The 24,681-nt window shown below is 41.4% G+C and overlaps 1 long non-coding RNA gene across 1 annotated transcript; it reads right to left on the reverse strand.

Moving 5' to 3' along the window:
• Positions 1-15,277: 15,277 nt before the first annotated feature.
• LOC146444205 (uncharacterized) lies at positions 15,278-19,327 on the reverse strand. The gene is made up of 3 exons (XR_014849663.1): positions 18,935-19,327; positions 15,467-15,924; positions 15,278-15,347 (listed from the first exon to the last, which is right to left on the reverse strand). It is a non-coding gene; the product is annotated as an uncharacterized LOC146444205 (long non-coding RNA).
• Between the last annotated feature and the right edge of the window lie 5,354 nt (positions 19,328-24,681).

Raw genomic sequence — 24,681 nt, forward strand, 5'->3', positions numbered from 1 at the left:
TCATCGACTCCAACCTGTGACCGAACCCCACCGTGTCAACTGCACTGAGTGCCACATCCAGCCTTTCCTTAAACACTTCCAAGGACGGTGACTCCACCACCTCCCTGTGTTGTCCACAAAAATCGGAGTCATTACCTGCTGTGTAACAAGCAAGTAATTATACTCTCGAGGGAGACAGTAATTACTTTATTTCGGAGTTGCACAAGCCTGGGTGCTCAGGGGTATTCCGTGAATCAAGCACACCAACGATCAACATTTTTTGCTAATTACACATTTTGGCAAACAAAAGAATTAGTGCTCATTGGCTACAAATTACGTAGTTCTCTTGTTAATCAGTATTTTATCTTCTATTGGTTAATGGTTTTCTCACCTGCCATGCTAATTAGCCCTCACGCCCAGTCTTTATCTTCCTCTGGTACACTGGGTTTCCTGGGTTGGTGGTCAGTGAGTTGATGATCCCAATCTCCTCCTGCCAGAATCACCTCTTACCCAATTTGAGCTGATTTCAGCACAGTTGCTGAGTTAGCTTGATTAGTTTCTTAATGTGAGTTGTGCCAGATATCCTTGTGGTCTGTAAATTCTGCATTCTTTGTGTCCACTGAGAGTGGGCATCCTTCTCCCCAAGCTTTGTTAGTCTCCCTCTAGGTCTGAGACCATCGTAGCATGTCAAGCCCTAAACCTTATCAAGGCAATTCTACCAACAAGTTATTTGTTTTTCTGACACCTGGATATCACTTAGACTTTGCTTGCTAGCTGTACTCTGTTTCACAAACTAAATCTCCTTCTTGTTGATTAAGCTTGAAAGTTTACAAAGATCAAACATCCTAGAACATCCTTTCTTGAGCAAATTTTACATATTCCCTGTTTTGCAACGTGTTGGCAGTCCATTCATTATCACCCTTTCTGTGAAGAAGTTCCTCCTCCTGTCCAACCTAACCATCCCCTGGCACATTTTAAGGCTCTGCCATGGTGTCCTGTGGCTGGTTGCCTGGGAGAAGAGTCTGACCCCACTTGGCTACACCCTCCATTCAGGTTTCACATGGCCCAGTTAATATGTCTCAGCCAGTCCATAAGATGGTGCCTGCACAGCTGGCTTCCAACCCAAATTCGGCCCTCAGGTATCCACATTGGCAGAACAAAGGTCTCCTTCATGTTATGTGACAAGGCAAGTGCTAAGTGACAACAAGGAGTGGAAGCCTCACCACCATAACCCCACCGAGGTGCCTGGCTGAACCTCTCACAGCTCTGTGCTCCATGTGAGGACAGTCCATGTCCAGCAGCTCTCATGTCTCAACTCTCGATTTTACTTGAAATTTCCTGAAAGAGTCCCAGTTTTTTAGTATGAGAAAGGGTCTGAATACAATTAAACTTAATTTTGATGACTAGAATCAAAAGTGAAGCCAGGTATTGGAGAATCATAATGTACCACTGAATGCAGTCACTGACTGCTTTTTGCTGTGTCGTGGTTTAGGTACATTTAAGACAAATAACTGGCCACAGATTCCTTATTTTTTTCTCCAGTGAATTCAATGTAAACTTCATCAGGTACAAGATAATATTACTCTAATTTTCTAACTGACTGACAAAAGAAACCAGTACTCTTCAGTTACTGGAAGTCTCTCTCCAGCCTTTCTGTTGTGATTGTCCTTACAGAATTTGAGACTGAGAAATCCTGAGTTAATGTACAAAATAACTGGAAAGCATTTAAAAATCACTTCAATTGCAGGTTATAGAAATGACTGGTTTGAGGAGGCATGTCACGTAATCAAGACTGATAAAATGAAACATCTACTGTAATTCTGAAGCTTTTTTGGCAGATGAGGAAAAGTGTTTTAAAACTTTTGTTTTATACTCATCAGGATTTGATTGTGATTTATTTATAGCATAACTTTGAAATGAGTTGCGGAATTATCTGGGGGAAAACAATATCTTTGTATTTGTTAAAGACAGAACAACATTTCCCAAATTAAGATGAAATTAGCAGCTTCAAAGGATGATTCATTGTCAACATTTAAGCCACTTGATTTTATGTATCTTTCACGTTTTTAAGTAATTCTAGTGTGATTTCAGCTTCAAAAAGTATCAAGACAACAGTTAACTATTGAGTTGTCTTTCTAAACATAGAATTTCTTTTGCAATATAAAGTGTCAAGCACCATTCTTTGGGGAAATTTTTAAACCTATATTAGCCACCCATTTGAAAAATTGGAATTGTTTTTGTCTATGGTGATACAGAATAAAACCACAATGAAGACACAAAATCGCTGCAACAGAGGTGTGCTCTACTCATCAAATGGATTCCCAGAAGCTTCTCTCAACCCTGGGGAAATTGACGACATAACCAACAGATGGAATTCTCTGGAAACTGTTCAAACACACACTTTAGACACATTTAAATCCCAGACTCACCCAACAGCTCTTCATGGCCTTGTGCTAAAGAAGACTGCAAGACTTGCTTGAGAGAACATAAAATGCACATGAGAAAGTCTATGGTTTTACCAATGCAAAACAGTAACAAGCACACATGTAAAATTAGTTATTAATCAATCTGCCTAAATAAAGAGAAGTTAGTGGCATAAACCATGCAAAATACAAAATGTCACTGGGATCAATAGGATTAAATGATAAGCTGAATTTTTCTTTTTGGACCAGTTGGATTTCTCATACCTCATACCTGCCTTATTTATGTATTTCAGAACATATCTCGTGCAGAAAAGCCTCCTGAACTCATTCTGTGAGAGCCTCCCTAAATCTTTGTTTATATGATAAAAAATCTCTAGAGGTTTACAGGAAAGAAATTATTTACCCCTTAAGAAAAGTTCATTTTAACATTGAAAATACCTAACACTGCTGAATTTCTCAGTTGTTTAGCATCTCCCTTTTATCAGGGGTATTATTTTCGTATTTTCCAGTTAGATTCAAAACTGCAATAACTAAAATTAACCAAGGGGTCAAAGATGACCCACTTTTACATGGCCGTTTAGTAGCCAGAACAACTTAGTCCCTGTTCAGTTAAAAATTGTTGATCATGCAGGCAACTGGAAACCTCAGCAGGTGTAAGGGAGTTAGGGCCTTGGTATGGACACTTTGCAGAGCCCTGCACTGAGGACAAGATGCCTGTGGTGTCCTGGCCCAGAGAGCACCACCTGGCCCCACTGCCCCTGGCTTGCTCCCAGGGAGCCTCAGACACATACAGAATCAGATTTTGTTGGGCCACCACTGTGACAAAGGAGATGGATAATTAAATCTGAACAAACAGTCTTGCCTTAATAATTTATCTTGGTTTCCTTTGTTGGAGTTGGTATAAAATCAATGCTTCTGACTCACAAACCACGGAAACTCTGAGAGGGAAAAGCAGTAATGTCAGGTCTTGCTGCAGAGGGATTCCCTAAAACAGGGTATCTGATATCTGATGTAGGGAATATTTACAAAAGCAAAACCCTGTTTGTGTTTCCTACCCTCAGAAATTTCAAGCCCTGACTGTTGAGCGCTGGATTCAATGCCAGTACTTAAAAATTGACCTCCTCTAGTTTTGTGGTTTAGCTATGATGGGAGGAAAGGACTGTGTACCCTAATGATAGAGCATACATGGAAGAGCCTTTGCTGCTCCTTTTATGGGACTTGTCTTTATATGTTAATTCAGTGGAGCCAGAGGGATAAATAAGAAACATAAGTTACTGGAAAATAAAATTCTCCCTAAGTTTGAGTTCTCTTAGCACTTAGTTAAAATTAGAGATTCACTCCTACAGAAATTTGTAGCAAAACTTGGAATGGAGATTTTAAAATATGCATTTTTGTTATATTTTCAGATCTTGTTCTTTCCAGACCTTTATATTACACACACTTCTGTTTCCAGGGATCAAAGCTTTTGCATGTAGTATTTCATCCAATTAACATTTATTCACAGTGAAAATTTCAGACCTTTAAAACACCAGAGCCATAATATCCTTAACAAAGCTTGTTTTATTTCACTGCAGAATACATAGTAGGTCTATAAACTAGCTGCAGGGGATTCAGCATAATGAACTTCTTTGTCTGGATGTCAGAGGAGGGGAAAAGGAATGCTAAACTGTACACCAAGAAAACATGGTTATTAGTGTTTTCTAGACACATTGACTTTGTGGAATTCACAGTAATTTTTTTCTCAGAAAAATAAACTTATATTGACATTAATATAACCTCTATTTCTTAAAGTTCAGAAGCACTCATTGAGAATGGGGATAATACAATTGAAATATGAACAATAATAATAACTGATAACAGTCATTTGGAGAAAATTTACACAGAAAATTACTGTCCCAAAGTACCTCTTACAAGATGACAGAAAAATCAGCACAAAACAGAAAAAGCTAGTATAGGGTGATGTTTCATACAAATTCCTCCTCTTCACAGTACTAATTTTTGTCAATAACCCTGCTGTATTTTCCTACCTGCCATTTTATGTTTTCAAGGGTAAATTCAAGTAGTGGATCAAAGCCACACTGGGAGCACATGGAGTGAAAAAGGAATAAGGTTCCTTACTGAAGCTTTCCTGAACTTCAAAAAGGATCTGTTTTGTTTTTATTTTAAATAATTTATCACTTGCTAGTGTTTGTGCACTCAGATGGGTAACTTTGAACTGTTACCCACAATGGTCAGAAGATTGATAGTTATTGCATTTGGGAATGTGCATGTAGTATTACATTCTGTTGCTACTATAGTCCACATTTTCAGCCATTCTTGTCCATTACCCAAGAAAATAAAGGGTTTTTACCAAGTTTTTTGCCAGCAAAAGCTGGTAGTCACTGCACTTACTGTTCCTCACTGTAGTTAGTTGACCAGCAAAGTTCACCAGTCTTTCAAAAGGAACCATCTGGAACTACCAAAGATTGCACTCAGCAAATGTAAGAGCTGGGAAGTTGAAGAAAATGTTGACTCTCTTTGCAACCAAAAGTACCATGGTTTGTCAAATTGTTTGTAATTCTTGGTTCAGATATGTTTGGGTTTTTTAGAGTATGCACTCCACAATTTCTTCAATTACGGAGCTGTACTCAGTAATTTGCTTTAAAGTAGAGCTGGTGCCACCATGGAAGTGATGTTTGCTCTCTATCAGATGACACCATCTGTGTGTCCAACATTAATGGACAGACCTACAACACTCTTTAATAGCCAAAAAACATTTAATGCCTAAAGAAAAACAAATAGGTGATTTTATTTTGAAATTGTTAAGGCATGCAGGAGAGAAAATTCTTGCCACTGAGATAGCTCAAAAGGAGTTGATCTTGCTACATGAAGTTTACCATGCAGCAGGAGAAGTTCTTGTATCGCTGGATAAATGGAATAAAATCTGCCATTTATGGGAGCAGGGTTGAGTTGTCTTGGCTCTGAAAGTTTTCACATGAAGATAGAAATGCACTTTTTGCTCATTTTGCATAGAAGATTTGTTTTCCATGCACTCAAATCTTCAAGAAGAAACCACCATTTTTGTTTGAAGAATGCATAATCTCACAGGAAGTTGTTCCCATCTCTGCTGGTACTTGACACACTATCTAGCAGGCTGGAAGACTGGATAAGCAGATTTCCCAGGACTTTCACAGCTCTGCCATATAGACTGTCCTGAAACTGGTCTCTTTTTTTGTTGTTGTTGTTGTTTTGCTGCAACTCATGAGGTGGGAACTAAGGATTCCAGGAAACTCCGTAGTTTTTATAGAAACATCAGAACATTATTCTATGAAAATCCACCAATTTTGTGGGATTCCTTAAATAAAACAGCATAAAAGTTCAGCTCCAGAAACAATTGCAAAGAAGAGTTATCGTGCTTGTCATTGTGGAGCTTTCTGAATGTTAAAAATCTTTCAGAGAGTAATTCCTGCTCCTGAGCTGCACTTTCCAGAGGTACCTTTGTGCCAAGAGACAAACAAGTTAATAAAAAAAAATCTGAGTCCAAATACACACTTTGTAATAACTATCAAGCCATTTTCCTCTCAAAAGCCAGCCAACCAAACAATATTAGGGAAGCACAAGCGCATTTTCTGATTGCCTCCTCTTCCAGATCTTGGCAGTAGAAAACGGGTTGAGAAGAGTCCCTGTTCCAGTATCAACTCTGCCCTTAGAGAACAGTGATACATCACTTTGTTCCTCTGCATTGATCAATCTCCTTCTCACCACATTATATTTCCTTGTATCTCATGCACCAAATGCTAGAAGTTTTATAATTCACTATCATATCAAGTGCTTTTCTGAAATCAATAAGCATTACATGCACTAGAATACCTTTAGATAACACATATGCAATTACAGGGTGTTTGAGTATCAGGTTTGTCTGACCTGATATGTTTTATTAACCTGTGGTTCTTATTGTTCATTGGGCTTTTTCATTCTATCGACTTACACATGAATTGGTGCATATTTTAGTCTCAATTTAAACCCATGTAAAGTTTAAACACATTATTGTAGTTTCTTCAATTCTTTTTCTGTTAAAAACATTTTTCTGCACTTGTTCAACTAATAAGCTTTTATTATTCCCATTTTCATATAATATTTTATTTAGTACTGATTTGAAAATGCACAGTAAAGAAACTGAACTAGTTTACATAGCACAAGTTAAACATCATATTTAACCTTTTTGTGACATCTTGGGTTTCAAATATATACCTCTTGCTGATACTGCTTTTTGCTGGATTCTCTTTCCTGTAAACAGCTATATATATTTTGCTTGATTTTCTGTAATATTTTTGCACACTGTAGCTTGTAGATTGGCCTAGATGAGAAAATAGGCAAACACATGTGTTTATGCCTATGTACACTGACATGGCAAATTAGCCCTAAGCGTAACTTCTAGCAGATGAAGTTCTACAGAGAGAAAAGGACCATTAAGGGAATTTCTCCTCTCTAAACAGGAAACCTTTGTCAGGGTTATAATAGCACTAGCTTTTGGTTAGAGACAAGCTTTTCTGGTAGGTATTATACAGGAGCCCTTGCATCATGACCCTAATTTCCAGTTCCTCTCAACAAGGTGGAGTCACATCAGGATGCAAGTGTGATTGCTCAGATCTGTGCCTGCAGTGGAGCTCAATACCAATGCCAAACAAGAATCTGTTTTAATTTGTCTTTACATACACAGTCCAAGGGAGAAGTAAAAGCATCATGTTCAAGTGGCACATCCATGCACCTGACCCTGGTAAATGTAGAAACCTCAACTCAGGTTTGAAGACCTGCTGCCAACAGGTCTTCAAGGCTTCTCCTGTAGCACCATTTGGCAAAATATCCTGTGTACAGAGCTTCTCAAAGATGATGACTGGAAAATACTGTAATTTAGCAAGATAAACAAATAAACAGTTTTCTCAACTGTTCTACCTACAAAAGATAGCATGCAGTTTATTATTCAAAATTTTATGTAAATTATTTTGATGGTCTGTGGGAATGCCTAGCACAAGGGCTTCATGGGTGGGAAGAAAACTTTTGCTCTGGTGTTTGCTTGCAGATGAGTTCTATGAGATAACAGGAGTAATAAAATGCCCTTCTTAAGTGAAAAATGGATTCTGTGCAGATTCCTGACAATCTGGAAGTTTTACTTTCTCTGCATTGCAACATTACTCAGGACTACATGTTTGTTGTGAAATGGATTAGCTTTGAAAGATTAGATAAGGATAAGGATATGGATGTGGATGTGGATGAGAATGGAATTACTGATGATCCAAAGTCAAATTTACACTGCATTAAGCAACTGGATGCTAGACAAGAGGTTGTCACACTTGAATGAGCAAAAACATTTCCACATTAATGTAGTTTAATGCCTTTCTTCTCAGCTGAAGCTGGGAGTGGCATGTGATGGACACACTGAAAAGCAGAATGAAGAGCACAGATAATTTTTATTTTTAAGGTTGCTGAATACTTGCCTTTAGAAGCCATTTCCAGTTGTGTTCAGCAGATGTTTGCCAGCTCTTAACCACTTGACGAGTATTGACTTCTGGTAGTTTGATGTCACACATGCAAAATGAGTGGGAATTAAATACAAGATGACTTTTCTAAGTGAGAGGAAAGGTAAAAAGGGTCCATCAGGTGCACTCATGGCCGAACCTGCATCATAATCGAGACTAGGTTATATGTACCCTATACCTCAAAAGGACTCTGCCCTGTGTGTGCTACAGCTGTTACCCTTGGAGCACAGCTGTTGAGTCTCATATCTTTAGATAAGATAAAGTGTCAAATTTGAGCTGGACTTCTCGACACAAACACTTTCCCCCCATGCACACTCCCCTCTTCCTGATCCTAAATGCTCTACTCTCCTCCACAAGGCACATGGGGTCAGGGAATGGGAGCTGCAGTCAGCTCAGCACACCTTGTCTCTGTCACTCCTTTCTGCTCACACTCTTCCTCCAGTTTGGGGTCCAGTTTGGGGTCAGTCCCACAGGAGACAGTCCTCCATGAACTTCTGCAGCATGAGTCTTTCCCATGGGCTGCAGTTCCCCACCAGCTGCTCCAGCATGGGGTGGTTTTTCTCTCCACAAATCCTGCCAAAAGCCTGCTCCAGGGCCAGCTTCCCACGGGGTCACAGCCTTCTTTGGGCATCCACCTGCTCCAACAAGGGGTCCTGCAGGTGGATCTCTGTTCCACCACAGACTTCTGAGGGCTAAAGGGACAGAGCTGACCCACCATGGTCTTCACTGTGGTTTCAGGGGAATCTCTGCACCAGTGCCTGGAGCACCTCCTTTCCCTCCGTCTTCACTGACCTTGGTGTGTGCAGGGCTGTTTCTGTCTTGTACTCTCACTCCTTCCTCCATCTGCAATTGCTGCTGCTCCCAGAGCAGGCTTTTTCTCTTGTTCCTAAATATGTTACCTCAGCATTGTTGATGGGCTCAGCCTTGACCAACAGAGGGTCCATCCTGGCATTGGCTCTGCTGGACATGGGGGAAGCTTCTTACAGAGTGTCACAGAAGCCACCACTGTAGCCCCTCCACTACAAAAACCCAAAACCTTGCCATGGAAACTCCATACACTGGCCATATATGATATTGCAGAGGCCTCTTTTTCTTTTACTAGAATATAGATATTCCACTCAATCTTTATGACTTGATGTTGGTTCACATAGAGAAAAAGATAAATGTGAGGCACATCTGTGCACAAGGATGTGTACTTGCAGTATGTGGGAGAACAGTGCACTTAAAACATTCGGCTCAATACAACACTGTATTCTGCCTTGCCACACTGAACAAATCAAAAGTACCTCCTAAGAATAGCATTTACGATATATAAAAACAGATTAACACATCTCTTGGGAAACAATTTCAAGGAAGCCAAGAAGCTGAGACAGCTCTGAGGAAGAGTCTACATCCTGGCCCCGGCCAAAAGTCAATCAGCTGTCTTGCTAATGCTCAGGCTTAAGAATCAAAGGGCACACAGCAGTTAATGGCTGTAGATAAGCCAGTCCTGAGTTGTCATGGTGTGCTGTCTGCAGTGGCTGGACTTTGCAATGCCACCTAATTTTGAACCTCAGGTTTGAGAAGTGGAAAGTACAGCTGGTGTCTGTATCAGGCTCCCACCTTGCCACAAGCACTTCAGCTGCAGCAAGGGGCTGCCCAGCCTCCCCCCATCCCTTTCCCAGGTCTATCTCCTTGCCCAGCTGAGGGCACAAACCCAGCCTTGGGCTGTGCTAGCTTAGGGAGCTGATCTGCAGAAGCAGAGAGGTGGTCCTACTTCCTGCTCTTTATCAAAACAGTGGAGACAAGAAGTTACAGATCCTCTTTAGAGCTGCAAAGGAGCCAAAGGGGCAGTAGAGCCACTCCTTTCAGCATGGGGCTTGTTCAGCCATGTTATAGGATCTCATCTACTGTACATATAGCAGTAGCTCTCTGATTCTCTGTTGCAGACATTGAGTTTATTGAAATTGGCAAACTGTAAAGCAGATTTAGGAATGTGATGCCAGTTACTACTTTCAAAGGACAGTCAGGGGTGACTTCAGCTGAAAAATGGCATGGTCTTTTCCACCAGCTACCACTTAAATTGGTATTCTTGCCTTCTCTTAAGAACTGCCTTCTCTTGAGAAGATTGCAGGCGTCTTACAATAAATCCTTTTGGGAGACACTACATCTCGTTACCAGGCAGCACCAACACCAGTCCTGTACCAATCAAGATTTTCACAGAACTGATTAGAAAACCTTTATTGCCCAGAAGAGCAATCAAGACAAGTACACATCCGTTTTAAAAACAAACAAAACCAAACAACCTTTGTAATCTTATGACTGTAAACACTTGTTTTATTGAGTGACTTTCATTCCCCCTATGGAGCAAAGCAGCTATTGCATCAAAGAGTCAGTAATGTAGCCGGAAAGGCAAACACCAGCATTGCCAGGAGAAAGAAGAGTTTTATAGCCTTTAAAGCAGCCTAATATAACTGCACCTCCTGCTACCTTTCCAACTGCCAGTGTAGCACAAGTGGATTTTAGCCACCACTCTCTGGTATTGCAGTGGGCACATCCAGTTGCTGCAGAGCTCAGACTAGTATCACTTCATAAGAGGAAGACAGTGATTATCCCCAACAAAAAAGAGAACTAAAACTGAAACACCTTCATGTTATTGTAAAATACGTTGTTGTTTTAAAAAGAATGTGAAGGTAATTGCAAATAAAAACAGGCTGAGTGAGGCAGGGAACATTTTACCAAGTGATATTTGCAGGACTTGGCTGGAGAGCAACCCAGAGTGGTCCAGACTTACTGCAAGCTCCATTCTTTGCTAAAGCAGGCATTTAAAACCAGCTACAGTGATGTTGTTTTGCTTTAATCATTAATCAGAAGCAAGTAGAATGCAAGGAAGGAAAGCAAACGTGCACTCCCATTGCACAAATACAAGCAGGTATTTGAAAAGCAGGCCAGGTTACCATGGCTAGTTAGGGGGAATGGAGATGGGGGAGAGGGAGGAGAGGATCTTGGAAGGCAAAAATTTGCTTTCATTGAGGAATTGCATTCACAGCAGAGATTCCTGAGTTTTTACTTCACATGAGCAAAAAATATCATGGTCTGTGCTGAAGATGGCTTGATGTGTTTCAGTATGGGATTAGGTTGTTTGAGCTGTGAAGTTTTGGACACCCTGATGCTGGAAACATTCCTTAAACCACCTCCTCAAGTCTCTTCCCTTTAGAAAGCACTAATTCTCCTGTGTCACTGCAGTCTAGCTTCCTCAGCAATATAGTGCTGCAAGCCTGTCTTATTTGCAAGGACTACATCAGCACTGAAGGCAAACCTCTCTGGCAAGGCTGACAATGCAGTCCTCTAAAAAAAAAGGATTTGATGAGGAAGGAGAGAGTCCAGGCTGGTCTCCCATTCACATTTTTACTTTGCAAGTGTTTTTATAACCTTCAGTCCTGAAAACTGAGAGTGAGATCCAAAAGAAGAATTTAGGAAGGGGGAGAGAAAACAGGTTGTTTCATTGAATGCTAGATTTGTAGATTAAGGCTATTAGTAAAAATGATAGCACCTCTAGTTGATGGGGTACAGGCTCAAATCCTATTAATGCACTACAAGTAACATGATTTGGGAATCTGAAAAGAGAAAAATCACAGTGTGAGATTTAAATCCTACTTTGTACTTTGAAAGCTGCTGTTTCAAGAGGAGAAGGTCCAATATGCCCCATTCACATGCTAATTCACTTGTTTCAACAAACTGGTATTCTCCTTCACCTCTTCACATTAGCATAAAATGAGAAGCTTGAATCTGCATTTTTCAAAAGACAACCAGGTTTCAAAATTTCCAAAATGCAACTATTCAGCTATGGTTCATACATGCTAAATGCCAGAATATTGTAAATGCAATACTCATTTGCCTCCTGCATCCAGAATGTAATTTCCATTTTTATTTTAATCGCTAGTGATCCATTGTTCCAAGTTTCTTTAAATAAATGTCCCCCACTGCTGCCCATAGCCTCTGCAGAAACAATTTTGAATATTTTGCAGGCAAAAATAGCAGATGTGTTGAAATTTATGCCATTCCTCTCCAGAGTACATGACTGATGAAATGCATACATCCAAGCCTGTGGAAATATGAGCCAGAAATAAATAGCAAATGAGATTATCCTTAAATTGATTTCTCTGCAGTACATTCTGATTAACCAGCAAATCAAAGATTTTTTTTTTTCCAGCTGCTCCACAAAGATCACATTCTTCATTCTCTGCATGTGTGGCTTCTAGTTTGTAAGTGCTTCTTTCAGTTATCAGATATCTGAGGGCTTTTCTGCTCTGCTATCCAAAAAGCTTGGTCTCCTTCCTTTCTGTCTGAATGTTCAAAAGGTAAAGTCTAATATTCTCTTTGTTCTCCTCAAAAGACTCCACCACAAAATTTGTTGTTCAGACCTGTTGCAGCCAATTTCAAAGCCAGCAATCTTGCTGAAATCATTCTGGTGCACTTGGTCCTTCTTAAGGTGTTAACACAACTCCCAGGACAATCTGTCTGAGCCAGTGGGACATTTTCTATCACTGGAAGATTTTTTCAGAAATCAAAACCAGTGTGTTTATCTGATAGGTGATATAATTAGTGGTTGCTTCAAGGACTCTGCTGATGGTGTCAGGAAGAGCTGTCCAGCCTGAACTTCATGATGGTACCAAAATATCCAGAGCCAGTGCTCTAACCTGCTCTGAAGATAATTTAACCCCCTCAACGTTAATGATCAGTATGACACCAGTCTAAGTGTCACAATGAAGAGCAATATTATGCCTTTACACTGTTTTGGTGGGAATGTGCAGCTAACTTCCAGATGCTAAACAGCAGCCCAGATGTTCAGCTGTCTGTTACCCAAGGCTTGCTTTTGCAGTGGCACAGCTGTGATGCCTTGGCTGAGTTTTGCTTAAAAACTCCTTGTCCAGCTGCAGGAAAGAGTGTCAGCTAAAGCACATGAAAGTAAGTTCACAGGCAGAAGTGAAATTGTAAAGGCAGTAACAGTTAGCTGGAAAATACTGAGGATGGGTGAAAGTTGCAACACCCTCAGAAAGAAGGCAGAGACTCAGCAAACAGCAGTGTTGCCAAATGAGGGATTGTGGTTATCTCCAAAGAGTCATGGAAATGAAAACTCCCCCCAACCAACAGCTGCCTACCTGCCTGGTAATACTTTTAATAATTACCTGAAGTAGCCTGTATTTAAGAACTTAAATCACAGTTAATATTTGAGTACTACTTAGCTGAGTAGCCTCTTAATTTTATCTGTGTAATGTATGTGTTAGCTGATACAAATGTTTGCTGTGTGTTTCTAAACCTTGCAGTCTTTTGGCATAGGAGAAGGTGTCCAAGGAAAAATGACCTATTGAGAAAAGGTTGCAGGTGTGACCACTAATCCTGGCTCTCTCTCTCCTCGCCCTCTGTCCCTGCTTCACTTCTAGTCACACTGTCACAATTCAAGGCCTGAAATTTCCAGATACCAGCAACTAAAATGGAGATGGAAAACTTGCATCACTAGATAGTATTCCTGTCTAACAGAAGGGTTTGCTATGAAGAACTTCTTCCCATGGCTAAGTGGTATCAACAGGCCCTTTCTATCCATATCTAAAGAGAGACTAAACTAGGACATTAAATTCTGACAGTGCTTCTTTAACCAGAAGAAGGGAGGAACAGGCTCTTACTAGAGGGCACATTGAGTTTGGATTTTATACATCCTGTTCCAAACCAGAATGATGAGGTGAAAACCAGCAAGGTTGAAAGCAGTTCAGTGTGACTGAATTCTCCTAAAGCCAAATTGCAGAATGCCTTTAAAATGCTTCAACTTCTTGGCATCACAGACCATGGGGTAGAGCAGGGGGCTATGTTACTTCTCTGTATGAAATAGAATTTTACCTGTGTCTGGTACAACTTCCATCAGCACTGCAGATTAACAAATCCCTGGGACAGTCCTGACTGGTACTTCATAGAGGAGCAAGGAGGGAAGAAAAGTATCACACAGCAGGCATGTTCTGACTAATCAATGGTGAAATTTTCCACAAGCTCTAATTTAAAGGAAACAACATACGGTATAGAGATCACTGACAGACAAATTCAATAACTGCTCCTACATGAAGACTGGGAGAAATTTCACATTAAGCATCAGGAATAGTATCTCCACATGCATTTGGCGAGTCAAGTTGCATCATAGGTCTGTACAGTGCAGAGATTTGCTCTGAGGACTTGGTATTTCCAATTATTCGCATTTTGGACTAGCTCTAGGCTGGTCCCGTGGGCAGGGACAGCCTGCTGGCAGCTGGGGAGCTCTAGGTGCGCTCCTGGAGCACATCTCCCCCTGTAGGTTCCCACAGTAAGGTTCCTGCTGGAGTGCTGAGAGGTCAGCCCCCCTGGGCAGCCCAAGGCATCATTAGAAACACGATTAGGAGATTTGCTTCACACGCGCTAATCCAATTTAAAACATTACTGTAGACACAATCAGGCTGACAAGCTGTAAAAATGCAACCCTGAGGAGTTGTTTGCCTTGTGCCAGGCAGGGAGTAGACTTCAACAAAAGCTGGAGAACGAGCCCGAGGTCCCAGCACTGTGTCTCCATGTGGAGGGCAGGGTTCAAAAGCTGCATGTGTATATAGCCTCATATGCCATTAAATTTCTTGTGTTGTGAAGGATGAAATTCAAAGCAAAAGGTGCAATAGGAGTAATTTCACTGAATTTGTAATTATTGCAACACACAGGAGTATTGTATGGTAAAGGAGATGGAGTGTCCACCTGGCAGGACTCATAGAGTAGGATCTGAGAAAGAACTGAGACTGGCACCCATCACCTCCTTTGATTTACATTTTTCCTCTACAGGAATGGTTAAGAGGCAAACAACTCTTGATTCTTACTGTTTGTGCTATTGGTATTGGTGATAGCAGCTGTAATCCTCTTGGGAACTGTAAGCAAAAGGATGGAAGTGATACAAATATTCTGTAAAAATTGTTCATTCAAATCAGTACCCAGAAGGAACTGCACCACCCATAATTTCCCCTCAGATAAATCACAGATCCCCCTGACCTTCCAGATGTGTGACTGCTGCTGGAGTGACAGCCAGGGTGGTATCACTACTTGCAGACATTCCTCAAAGCAGCCGGAACAAGACATCCTCCAAAATTAAAGACGGCAATATTACTTAACTATAACCAAGGGCAAAGAAACCGAGCCTTTTGTGCCAACAATAAATGGTAAGCTTCCCAGTGAAGGCAGGAAACGGCAATAAAACCACGATACACGCAGAGGCAGCCTGGTCATGGGCGGCTTGCCCGTGTCCCGCGGGGGATGGCTGGGCGCACGGCAGCGCGGTGAGCTGTCTAAGTGTGCCATCTAGTGACTGCGGGCTGCGGGCTGCGCTTTGCACAACATCTGCACCTCCCAGATGTTAGCCCGGATGCTTCAGCCTGCAGTTGCTGTTTACCTGGTTATGGGAAGGTAAAAGGTAAAAGGTAATAGTCTCTTCAGAGACTATTTATCCTTAGGTGGAGGCCCTGTGAGTTCCACAGGGAGATTCACTCTGTGATCTGTGACATTACTTACCTGGTAGGTGCTACAGGAAACTTTCCAGGTGGGAAGAAATGTGGAAACAAGAGGTGGGGGGCTGGAGGTGTGACACACAATTATTTTGTCATATTCCTTTTTTTTTTCCCCCTTCTGTTCTAACAGCGGTGGGGAATTATCTCAAATACAGTGATTTTGACTTCATTAGCAGAATTTAGTTTCTTCTCATGGTATAGTACTGAAGTCCCCAGAGAGACGGGAATAGAAATAAATTACGTGTGAATGAAGTGAATTTCCCATCATGGCACAAACAAACTTCAGCCTCTTTTGCTATGCCAGTGACAGTGTGCTGGAACCTCAGAGGCTGAGGCTGCTGGGGATTCCAGCTGCAAGCCTTGGTGACTGACACCCCTTCACTGGCACTTCTCTGGTAGCTCCCCTTCCCTTCCTCTGTTAACCACTTCTGCACAGGCAAATTTAAAAGCCAAACAAGTTACCTGCAAAAAAAAAAAAAATTAAGGTGATTTAGCTCTTACTGATGTATAGAACCATCAAAGACTAGACCAAACAAGATTTTCTTGGGAGCATGCACAATGCAAATGCTACACATCAGGAAAAAAAAAAAAAAAAGAGGCATTTTCTCATTGAGAGCACCATGAGCGACACTTAATATCTTTTCCATGAGAAATATTTTCCTGATAACTATTTTCACAATTTAAAAAATTCACACCTGTTAGAATACATCCTTTGATGTGTCTTAGAAAAGCAAGATGTGCATCAGTTCTCTGATAAAACTTAATATAAACTTAACATAAAGACAGGACAGTGTAGAATACACATACAGGTATTCTACCTGCAATACAGAACAAACACAGAGATGCAAGAGACGGGAGGAACACCACATTGCACATGCTTGCCATTACCAACAGCTGGAAAAGAGAGAAAACTCTGCAAGCAGCTCAGGGATGGGGATAGCTGTTGCACATTGCCAAGAAGTCAACCTGTAACTTCCCAGGAAAGCAGGAATTCAGACAGGGAAAAGATGGTAAGCCAAACTTTACTAATCATCTCTCAATGCAATTTTTTTAGTGTGACACAATTGCAGGGGTTCTTCACCCAGCTTCAGATGGCAGAAGAGTATAGAAAGAAGATAAGAAAGCTTGAAAGTAATTAATCACATGATTTTAAAGAAAAAACAAACAGCCAGATGACATTTAGTCCCCCTTGTCTCACCTCTCCCTAAGAGAGGGTTTCAACAGGATTGTTTACTCATGTGGAGGGGAAGCACTGATAGCAAGTCTCATCTCAGCTACAACTGTTTACAGAGAGGATTTGCCATAGTGTCAGGGAAATCTGTTTAGTCTGTTGGTGGAAATCCTGCTTGAAGATGGGATAAGGTCAGTAATATGAGCCAAATCCTATTAAACTAATAAAGGATGCAGATCACTTTCTCAAAAAGAGCCATTCAAAGAGAGGTCTTAAGTCTAGAAAATTAAGAATGAAAAGTCCCAATAAAATCCTTTTAATCACTCTCCATTTATCAACATTCTTTTCCTTCAGGGAGAGACAGGCTAAAAATGATGACGTGTTGCTGGCAAAAGACTCGCATTGTCTCTTTTTTAATGTTACAAAAGCAATTCAAAATCCCACTAAAATCATTACAAGAAAAAAATTAATTCATTCCTTTGTAAGGGATTTGTGAATGCAGCTTTGCTGCAGAAACTGTAGCACAGGGCAGAAGGGAGGCTCACCTGAGAACTTGTTCCTTATGACACTTGGCTGCTGCCTTGTAACATGATGAGCTACTTTGGCTGTTCAAGAACTGAACAAAACACACACCAGCCTGTTGCCTTCCAAGGGATGCTGCCTGCTGGGCCAGCACTAAACAACAGGGCAAATTATATTAAAAGCAGAGAATGGTTTAAGAGACTATCAGCTTCCGGAAGTCATCTGGTTTTCTGACACCACTATACTGACAGCAAAGACCATCTCAACCTCACAACTCCTTACCTGTGGGCTCAGAGCTGCCTTGGGCTGTCAGCAGGCAGCCAAACAAGGTAGCATCTCACAAGGGGTCTTTGGTAAACATCCCCCATGTTAGTGGCAAGGGCCATTCTCCCCAGGTGGTCTGGGCCAGGAGACTGCAATCTTTGGACCTCAAATAAGAGAATTTCAAAGTGAGGAAGGAGCATGAAAGAAGAGGTTGCCTAGTAGAAAGCAGCATGTAACAAAAAGGATAAGAGAAGAAGAAAACTACTGGTTGAACTTTATCTCCTTAACATCATCCCCAGGCAGGTGACAGGGAGGACTTAGTCTGCCAGACAACCTAATGGCTTTGATCTTCCTTGCTTATATGATGTGGTTTCTTCAGCAACTCCCAAGGCAGCTGGCACTGCAGAAGAAATTATCCCCAAGTTGCCAGGTGTGTCTGTTGTAATACAATAGCTGCTCAGTAAGAACCAGAGTGAAATGGCCAATGTGTTCCTTGTGAAATAAGGGTTACTTCACCAGAAGGTGAAATGTGATCTTTTTTAAAAGTAGAAGATAAGGTACATAAGACAAACAGCTTCAGGGAAATAAGCAATTATGTTCAATCTAAATCATTAATGCTGATGTATTAACCTCTCTCACTCAATTGACCATGCTCTCTTTTCCACATTAAATATGAGCAGTGAGAGGGGATGCTCCACACAAGAGAGGGAAAAGAAGATGGTCTCACAGCTCTGGGTATGTGGCTTGGGAGAAATTGCCTATAACCAAAGCAACCAGATCTGAGGTGAACAGTTTCTTTTGAAGCGCAGAAGCCACAGCAGCTGATGGCATGAACAAAAGTAGGCAGGTGAGCAGAAACAGAACAACAGAAAAAGGGATATGAGACTTGCAGCCCAGAATTTCACAAGCAAGAGTAGTTCACAAGCAATGAGCTATAAAAAGCAAAACTGACCAAGAAAGGGAGTCATCATCAGCTTGCAAGAAAATGCAAATCCCTACCACCTCTGTGTAGCATTTCTGACAGCATGAATGGGCATGGACACAAAAAATACTTCCTCTGTGAAAGAAGAAAAGCAAGATCTATTTACATTCATCGAAAAAATGCATTGAGAAGAGAACACTCCAAACAATTGTGGTGTTGGAAATGTTCAAAACAGATTACCTAAGTCAGAGACATTAATCCAGTAAGGGAATTCCCGAGAGCTGACTCACAAGTACCTGGAACACAATTCCTATCTCAGTGCAAACAGTTGCCAAAGATATCTGCAGACAGGCAAGAAGACAGAGCTGCCCAGAAAGAGCCACATTTCCATCCCAGGGCTGCCTTTCTGCCTAAAGAATGCTGCTTCCCAAAGCTTTGGTAGATCAGATGCCATTTAAAGCTTCCCTACCCTGGATGGCTTTATTTTGTGTGGGAGGCTCTGCTTGGAGGTCTTAGGGGTTTAAAGGTAATGCTGAGAGAAAAGGCAATGAAAAACCCCACGAGCCAGTCATGGGCAAGCAGAGGTTTCTTACCACAGTCTGTATCACTGCTCCTGTGACTGAAACTGGATCTCTTGTATGCTGCCTGCTCACGTGGAGAGGGCTCTTCTCCTTGTCTGTACCTGTCGAGTCACACCCTGCTTGTCAATAGCCACAGCACACTGGCACTGGGACTAACCCTTGGGTGGAGTTGGCTACCAGAGATTAAATTCACTGCTCTCCTTTTCTGAGCCCTGTGGTGACAGGTCACTAATGCACTGAGCTGTACTGGTGCCATGCTCTAAGCTACAAGGGTAGCATCATTTACTACAAAAAACCTCTGGTTTATACCAGCTACTGTTATTCTATAATACAGAATATTCTGAGTTGAAGGGGTCCCACAAGGATCATCAAGCCCAGAGCTTATGTGAATGGCCCAGACAGGGATCAAAGCATTGGCATTATTAGCACCTGGGTATTATTAGCACCATGCTCTGACCAACAGAGCTATGTCAGGATGTTAGAGCTGGTGATGATAAGGGTTTTGTCAATAGCTGAAACTAAGGTAGAAAATTTGTTTGTTGTCCAACTACATTTGTTTCTCCCATGTACACATCTGCTTTCCTAAATAATTGTCCTACATGGACATCCTTTCTCTCTAAGTACTACAGGGCATTCACATTTCTAGGAATGCCCTAAAGGATCAGAACATGTGCCACCTGAGAAGGTGTATTGTAAAGTTTGCAGAACTCAGGCTAAAGCCCTAATCAGTTTATTGTCTCCTTTTAGGGATAACAAAAGTGAGTAATTCTAGGAAGATCTGCATTAACGGGAGGAAGAAGAAAGAAATACAGCACATCTCAAAATAAAAACACTATTCACCACCCTGGAAGGTAATGGTTTAATTTTAATTTTTTTAAATTAGCATTAAGAAGCATAACTCTGTGAAGAAACAGTCTAAATAAATACAAGAACCCCTTACACAGCAGATACCAATATTGAAAGGATAGTAATAGAGCTCTGGGGAATCCAAGCACACCACTTTCATGCCAAGGAAATTAGTCCTTCTACCATTAGCCTTTACGTAGGTTTTGATGTTATACCATGTGTTAATTATTTCCAAATCACAAGTGCAAACACTCACCCTGATTGGAAAATTAGCAGATTTCAAACTCAGGTAATTTTGCCCTAATGAGGAACTTGTTGAACTGAATTTAACAATTAGCTCACACCCTTTGCTGGCTGGGTATGACAAAGCTACAGGGAGAGGCTGAAACTCAAAACTCACCTTTTTCAGTTATTGGCAATAAAGGATTAATATGTATTCAGAAGTCGTTCCCATGGTACTTCTAGCTGCTATTTTGGCTCTTAAGGCAGGGATTTTCCAAGGGTGATAGATGAGGAGGTGCTGCCTATACTGAATGGCTCTCCCTTTTGCTAGGTACCAAGCCACTGCAAAATGGATTTCACAGCTTAAAAGAGTTAAACTCCTGATTTATTGGTCAATATGCACAACACATGGGTAAAGCTAACAAGCTAATGTGCTTGCCACCCTTGATAAGGCACCCAAGCAGCCAGGGCTGCTTCAGCCAAGAGGGGAAGGGTTGGTCCCTGTGGCTGCTTGGAAAGGGCTGATCTTGACATTGCTCAACTGCTATTCTTGGGCTACTTGGTTTTGTTTTTATAGAATTTTGTATGCTTTTTGTGTTGTTTTTTCTCATTGAGGACCCTTGAACTGCCAATTGTCTCTGTGCCACTACTCTGCCCTTGCCAGTGATCTTATCTTTCTCCCTATGGCTCTGCTCTGCAGAATATTTTGCAGTTCTTCTTCAAGCTTAGCAGCTCTCCGAGATGTCTGAACCAATTTCAGCTTGTACCAAAACTGTTCCTTGGTTCCTAGATGGTGTCTGTGATCTGATGCTTAAACCTCTAGAGGGCAAACTGACACTTTTCAGCTGCTAAATTGCATTAAAGGAAAGAAAAGTAATTTTATCTTGCAACTAGTTCTCTACATCTGCTGTGACCCTAGCTGCATAATGGATTTAGGCATCTAGGCCTTAGAGAATAGGGCCTATGTGTAGTTGTGAAGGGAAAAGACATCTACAAACAAATAGGAAATTGTCTTTGGGCAATTCTTTCTCCTTAGAACTGACCAAAACTGTCCAAAATACTGTCAATATTTTTCTGCTTTCTCCTACAAAAATGCAAATGTTATTCCATAGAATCTTCTTTGCATTTTTCAATGCACTTTCCACAGTAGGGCTTTCTTTCCTTGTTTGAAGATCAAAAGACTGTTCTGAAACTTCAAGCAGCACACCAACTGCTCAATTATTTGTCAGTAAGTGGCAGCAGTACAGGTGTAACAAACTTCTTTTAAATATAAAGAAATGGTAATCAATTTAGAAATGGAGGGGAAAAAAGAAAAATAATATTCTCAAAAAAAATAGATTTTGAGCTCTCTCAATGTCCTGCTTTGATTGCCTTCATATTGTCAACCAGCACAATGTAGAGACATAGTCCTCTAGATTTCCCTGCCTTTGTTCTGTTTTGCAAAAACAAAGATGATCATGCTGATTCAGACAGCTGGTAGAATCACCTAGTTGTCAGTTTTCAAGGGATCTAAAGCAGTTAAGGGGTCAGTATGTTATCTATCCTTCTTCCCCCACAAACTGTCTTAAAGAAAGTCATCCATTTTACCTGGGAGCTAAAGGGGTGCAAGCAGATTCACGAGCTGTCCTGAAGGAACATGTGAGAGGCTGTCAGCAAAAGCAGCAGTCAGACTTTTTTTGAAAGGATAAGGAAGCCAAATGCTTCAAATTACTCAAATTATTGAATAGATGGAGTTGTTGCAATAGACCTACCCTAGCATTTGCATTAGCTATGTAGTAAATGGGTGCTGTCTTCTTCTCTGTTACCCGTGAGTCCTCAGGGCTTCTCTACTACTTACACTAAATCTACCTATGCCCTAACTCATCCAATTTACCATTGTTTGTATTCCAATAGAATCACAGACTATGCTGAAGTGGAAGGGACACATCAGGATCAAGTCCAGCTCCTGGCCCTGCACACGACATCCCAAGAGTCACACCATGTCCCTGAGAGCATTGTCCAAATGCTGCTTGAACTCCATCCGGCTTGGTGCTGTGACCACTGCCCTGGGGAGCTGTTCCAGTGCTCAACCACCCTCTGGGTGAAGAACCTTTTTCTAATATCCAACCTAAACCTACCCTGACACAGCTTCAGGCCATTCCCTCGGGTCCTGTCACTGTCACCACAGAGCAGAGATCAGTGTCTGTCCCTCCACTTCCCCTCACAAGGAAGTTGTAACTGCAATGAGGTCTTCTCTCAGCCTCCTCTCCTCCAGGCTGAACAGACCAAGTGCCCTCAGACACTCCTCACACAGCTTCCCCTCAAGCTCTTCACCATCCTCATGGCCTCCTTTGGACACTCTCTAAGAGTTTAATAGCTCAACCCAACTCCTTCTTCTACTCCTGCTCTGGGAACCATGGGATCACAGATGTTGTTGTGGGTGTTTTTCCTTGGCCTTTCTTTGGAAACACACCTTGCATAGAAAGTAGGTTCTAGCTGTGCTGGGTCTGCAGGCATGAGCTACACCCTTGCACATCCTCCCTGAGGGGCACCCACAAAATCTTTTCTCTCAAGCAGGGAGAACCAGGCAGGGCCAAGTGTGAGGATGAAGGAGCAGGCAGGACAGTTGGAGGGTGGGATGTAGGGTTAGAAAGTTCCACAGCCAGCAGAGCACCCTCTTAACACCTGAAACACGTCCTTTGGATATTAAGTCATGAGGCCTTTGATGAGAGGCCGGAGACATGAGAAACACAAAGACATGACAAGTCTGCCTTGCAAGGAGGTCTGCTGAGGGAACCTCTTCAAGGTTCCAGCCCTGCCCATGCTGCAGCCAACATCAGCCCACACCATGGTCTTGTGAAATAGGAGGAATTCACTTAGTGTTGCTTTAAAGATAATAGCTTGAAGGACAGGTGTAAAAGAAGACCACAGAGCAGCTTCTGTTTGCTAACCACTCCTGTAATATTACAAGGTGTTAGATTCTCCCCCCCTTGTGTGTGAGCTGTATTGGCCAACACGACACCCCAGGAGACTTCATGGCCAATGCTCACCCTCCTGCCTGTGTCTTCAGCACATGGACATCCAAAACACATCACTCATCTTTTCCCATGTTCTAATTAACTACTTCCACGTGTCTGAAGCCTCTTAACCCTCAATCACACACCTCTGGGTATGCTTATCTCTGTTTAATGTTGTTAATCACAGAAAACACTGATAAAATTACCTTTACCCTTCCTCACAAGATAATCCCAGGCAAACACGGCATAAAGGTTAAGCACTCACCCTAACACTCATTACTTTATTACAGCTGTGTAAAACGAGCTGTGAAATTTATCTTCTAACTCTTGTCAACTGTTTTCAAATACTTCAATCACAAACACCTAGTTGAAAGTGACCTGAAAGGGATGGTTATCAGAACTGAGACTGGAGGAATTTCCGGCTTTCTGTTTTGTTTTTCCATCCCCAGACTGACTAAGGTCCAGCTTGGAGGTGGTGGCTTGCAAAGTTTTCATTTCAAGAGTGCCTGAATGAGGGCCCTGCAGTGGAGGAGGCCACCTGCTCCCACTTAGTGCTGCACCTCGATTAGGCAAGACACAGCTATTGGTCTGGGCCAGAGGGCAAGAAAGTCTTCATTTAAAAAAACAAAACAACAAATCAAGCAAATTTGTAACAATAAGGCCCACACATTCTGCCACATTTACATATGCTGCAATTCAGGGAAGCTCTTAGGCATGTTATTTAAGAAACTGTATGTCTAATTTTGCTCTGAAAAGGCTTCTGTATAAGTAAGTGATGCTAGGAATGAGATCTCCGTGACTGTACACAGTAAACAGATTTGCTGCCAAATCCAAAGTCTGCTTGACAATCACCACAATACATCTTACTGCTGAAATATGTCAGATGAAGGTCACAACAAGTATCAAATAACTACCCAAAAACATAACAGCCAGCAATACCTGTGGCTAAATCAGGCCCACACTGATGTTTACAAGATATATTTAACAGGCACTGCAGAGACATGACAGATACCAGCCCAACAGTGATGAGTGAAGACTTTTGCTGTGCCCCAGCAGCTGCCTGCTCTGCACCTACACAGACACCACTTCTTACACACTCCATCTGCTTTCAAATGGACTCTCCATGCTACAGCACATGGATCTGCTTTTCCATGCCACACATCTCACCCACCCAGGCGTTCCTTTGCAGAACCACTACAGAAAACAAAAAGATGCCTTACCAAATCAAAAGATTTTATTTTCCAACATTGAAGCTGATTGAACTCCCAGCCAACCATCCCCAATGTTGTCATGAAATTCAGTATTGCTCTTCAAACCCATATATGTACCTGTGGCCTTGATTACACTGATATAAAGCAAGATTAGGAATATGCTAATAGTAATAATGTTAAAATACATTAAGAAGATTTCTCATGTTAAGAACAAGTTAGCTGATCCCACTTAATTCTAATGCACTCACTCTAATGCAGAGTAAAAATTTTCATATAAATTATTTTTCAAGAGAAAAGTGCAGATTCTCTCAAATTAACGCAGTTCAAGAATCTGTATTAATTTCCCAAACTGCCTATTTAGAGAAAAATATTAAATATGAAAATTGCCTCAACCATTCCAAAACAAAAATAATGCAAGTTTTCTACTATAATGGAATCCTTCAGTTTTTAAAGAAAATATTTTTTCTGACCTCAAGCAGAAAGA

This window comes from Lichenostomus cassidix, chromosome 1, assembly GCF_008360975.1.
Source record: "Lichenostomus cassidix isolate B80296 chromosome 1, HeHo_3.0, whole genome shotgun sequence".
Classification (NCBI taxonomy): Eukaryota; Metazoa; Chordata; class Aves; order Passeriformes; family Meliphagidae; genus Lichenostomus; species Lichenostomus cassidix.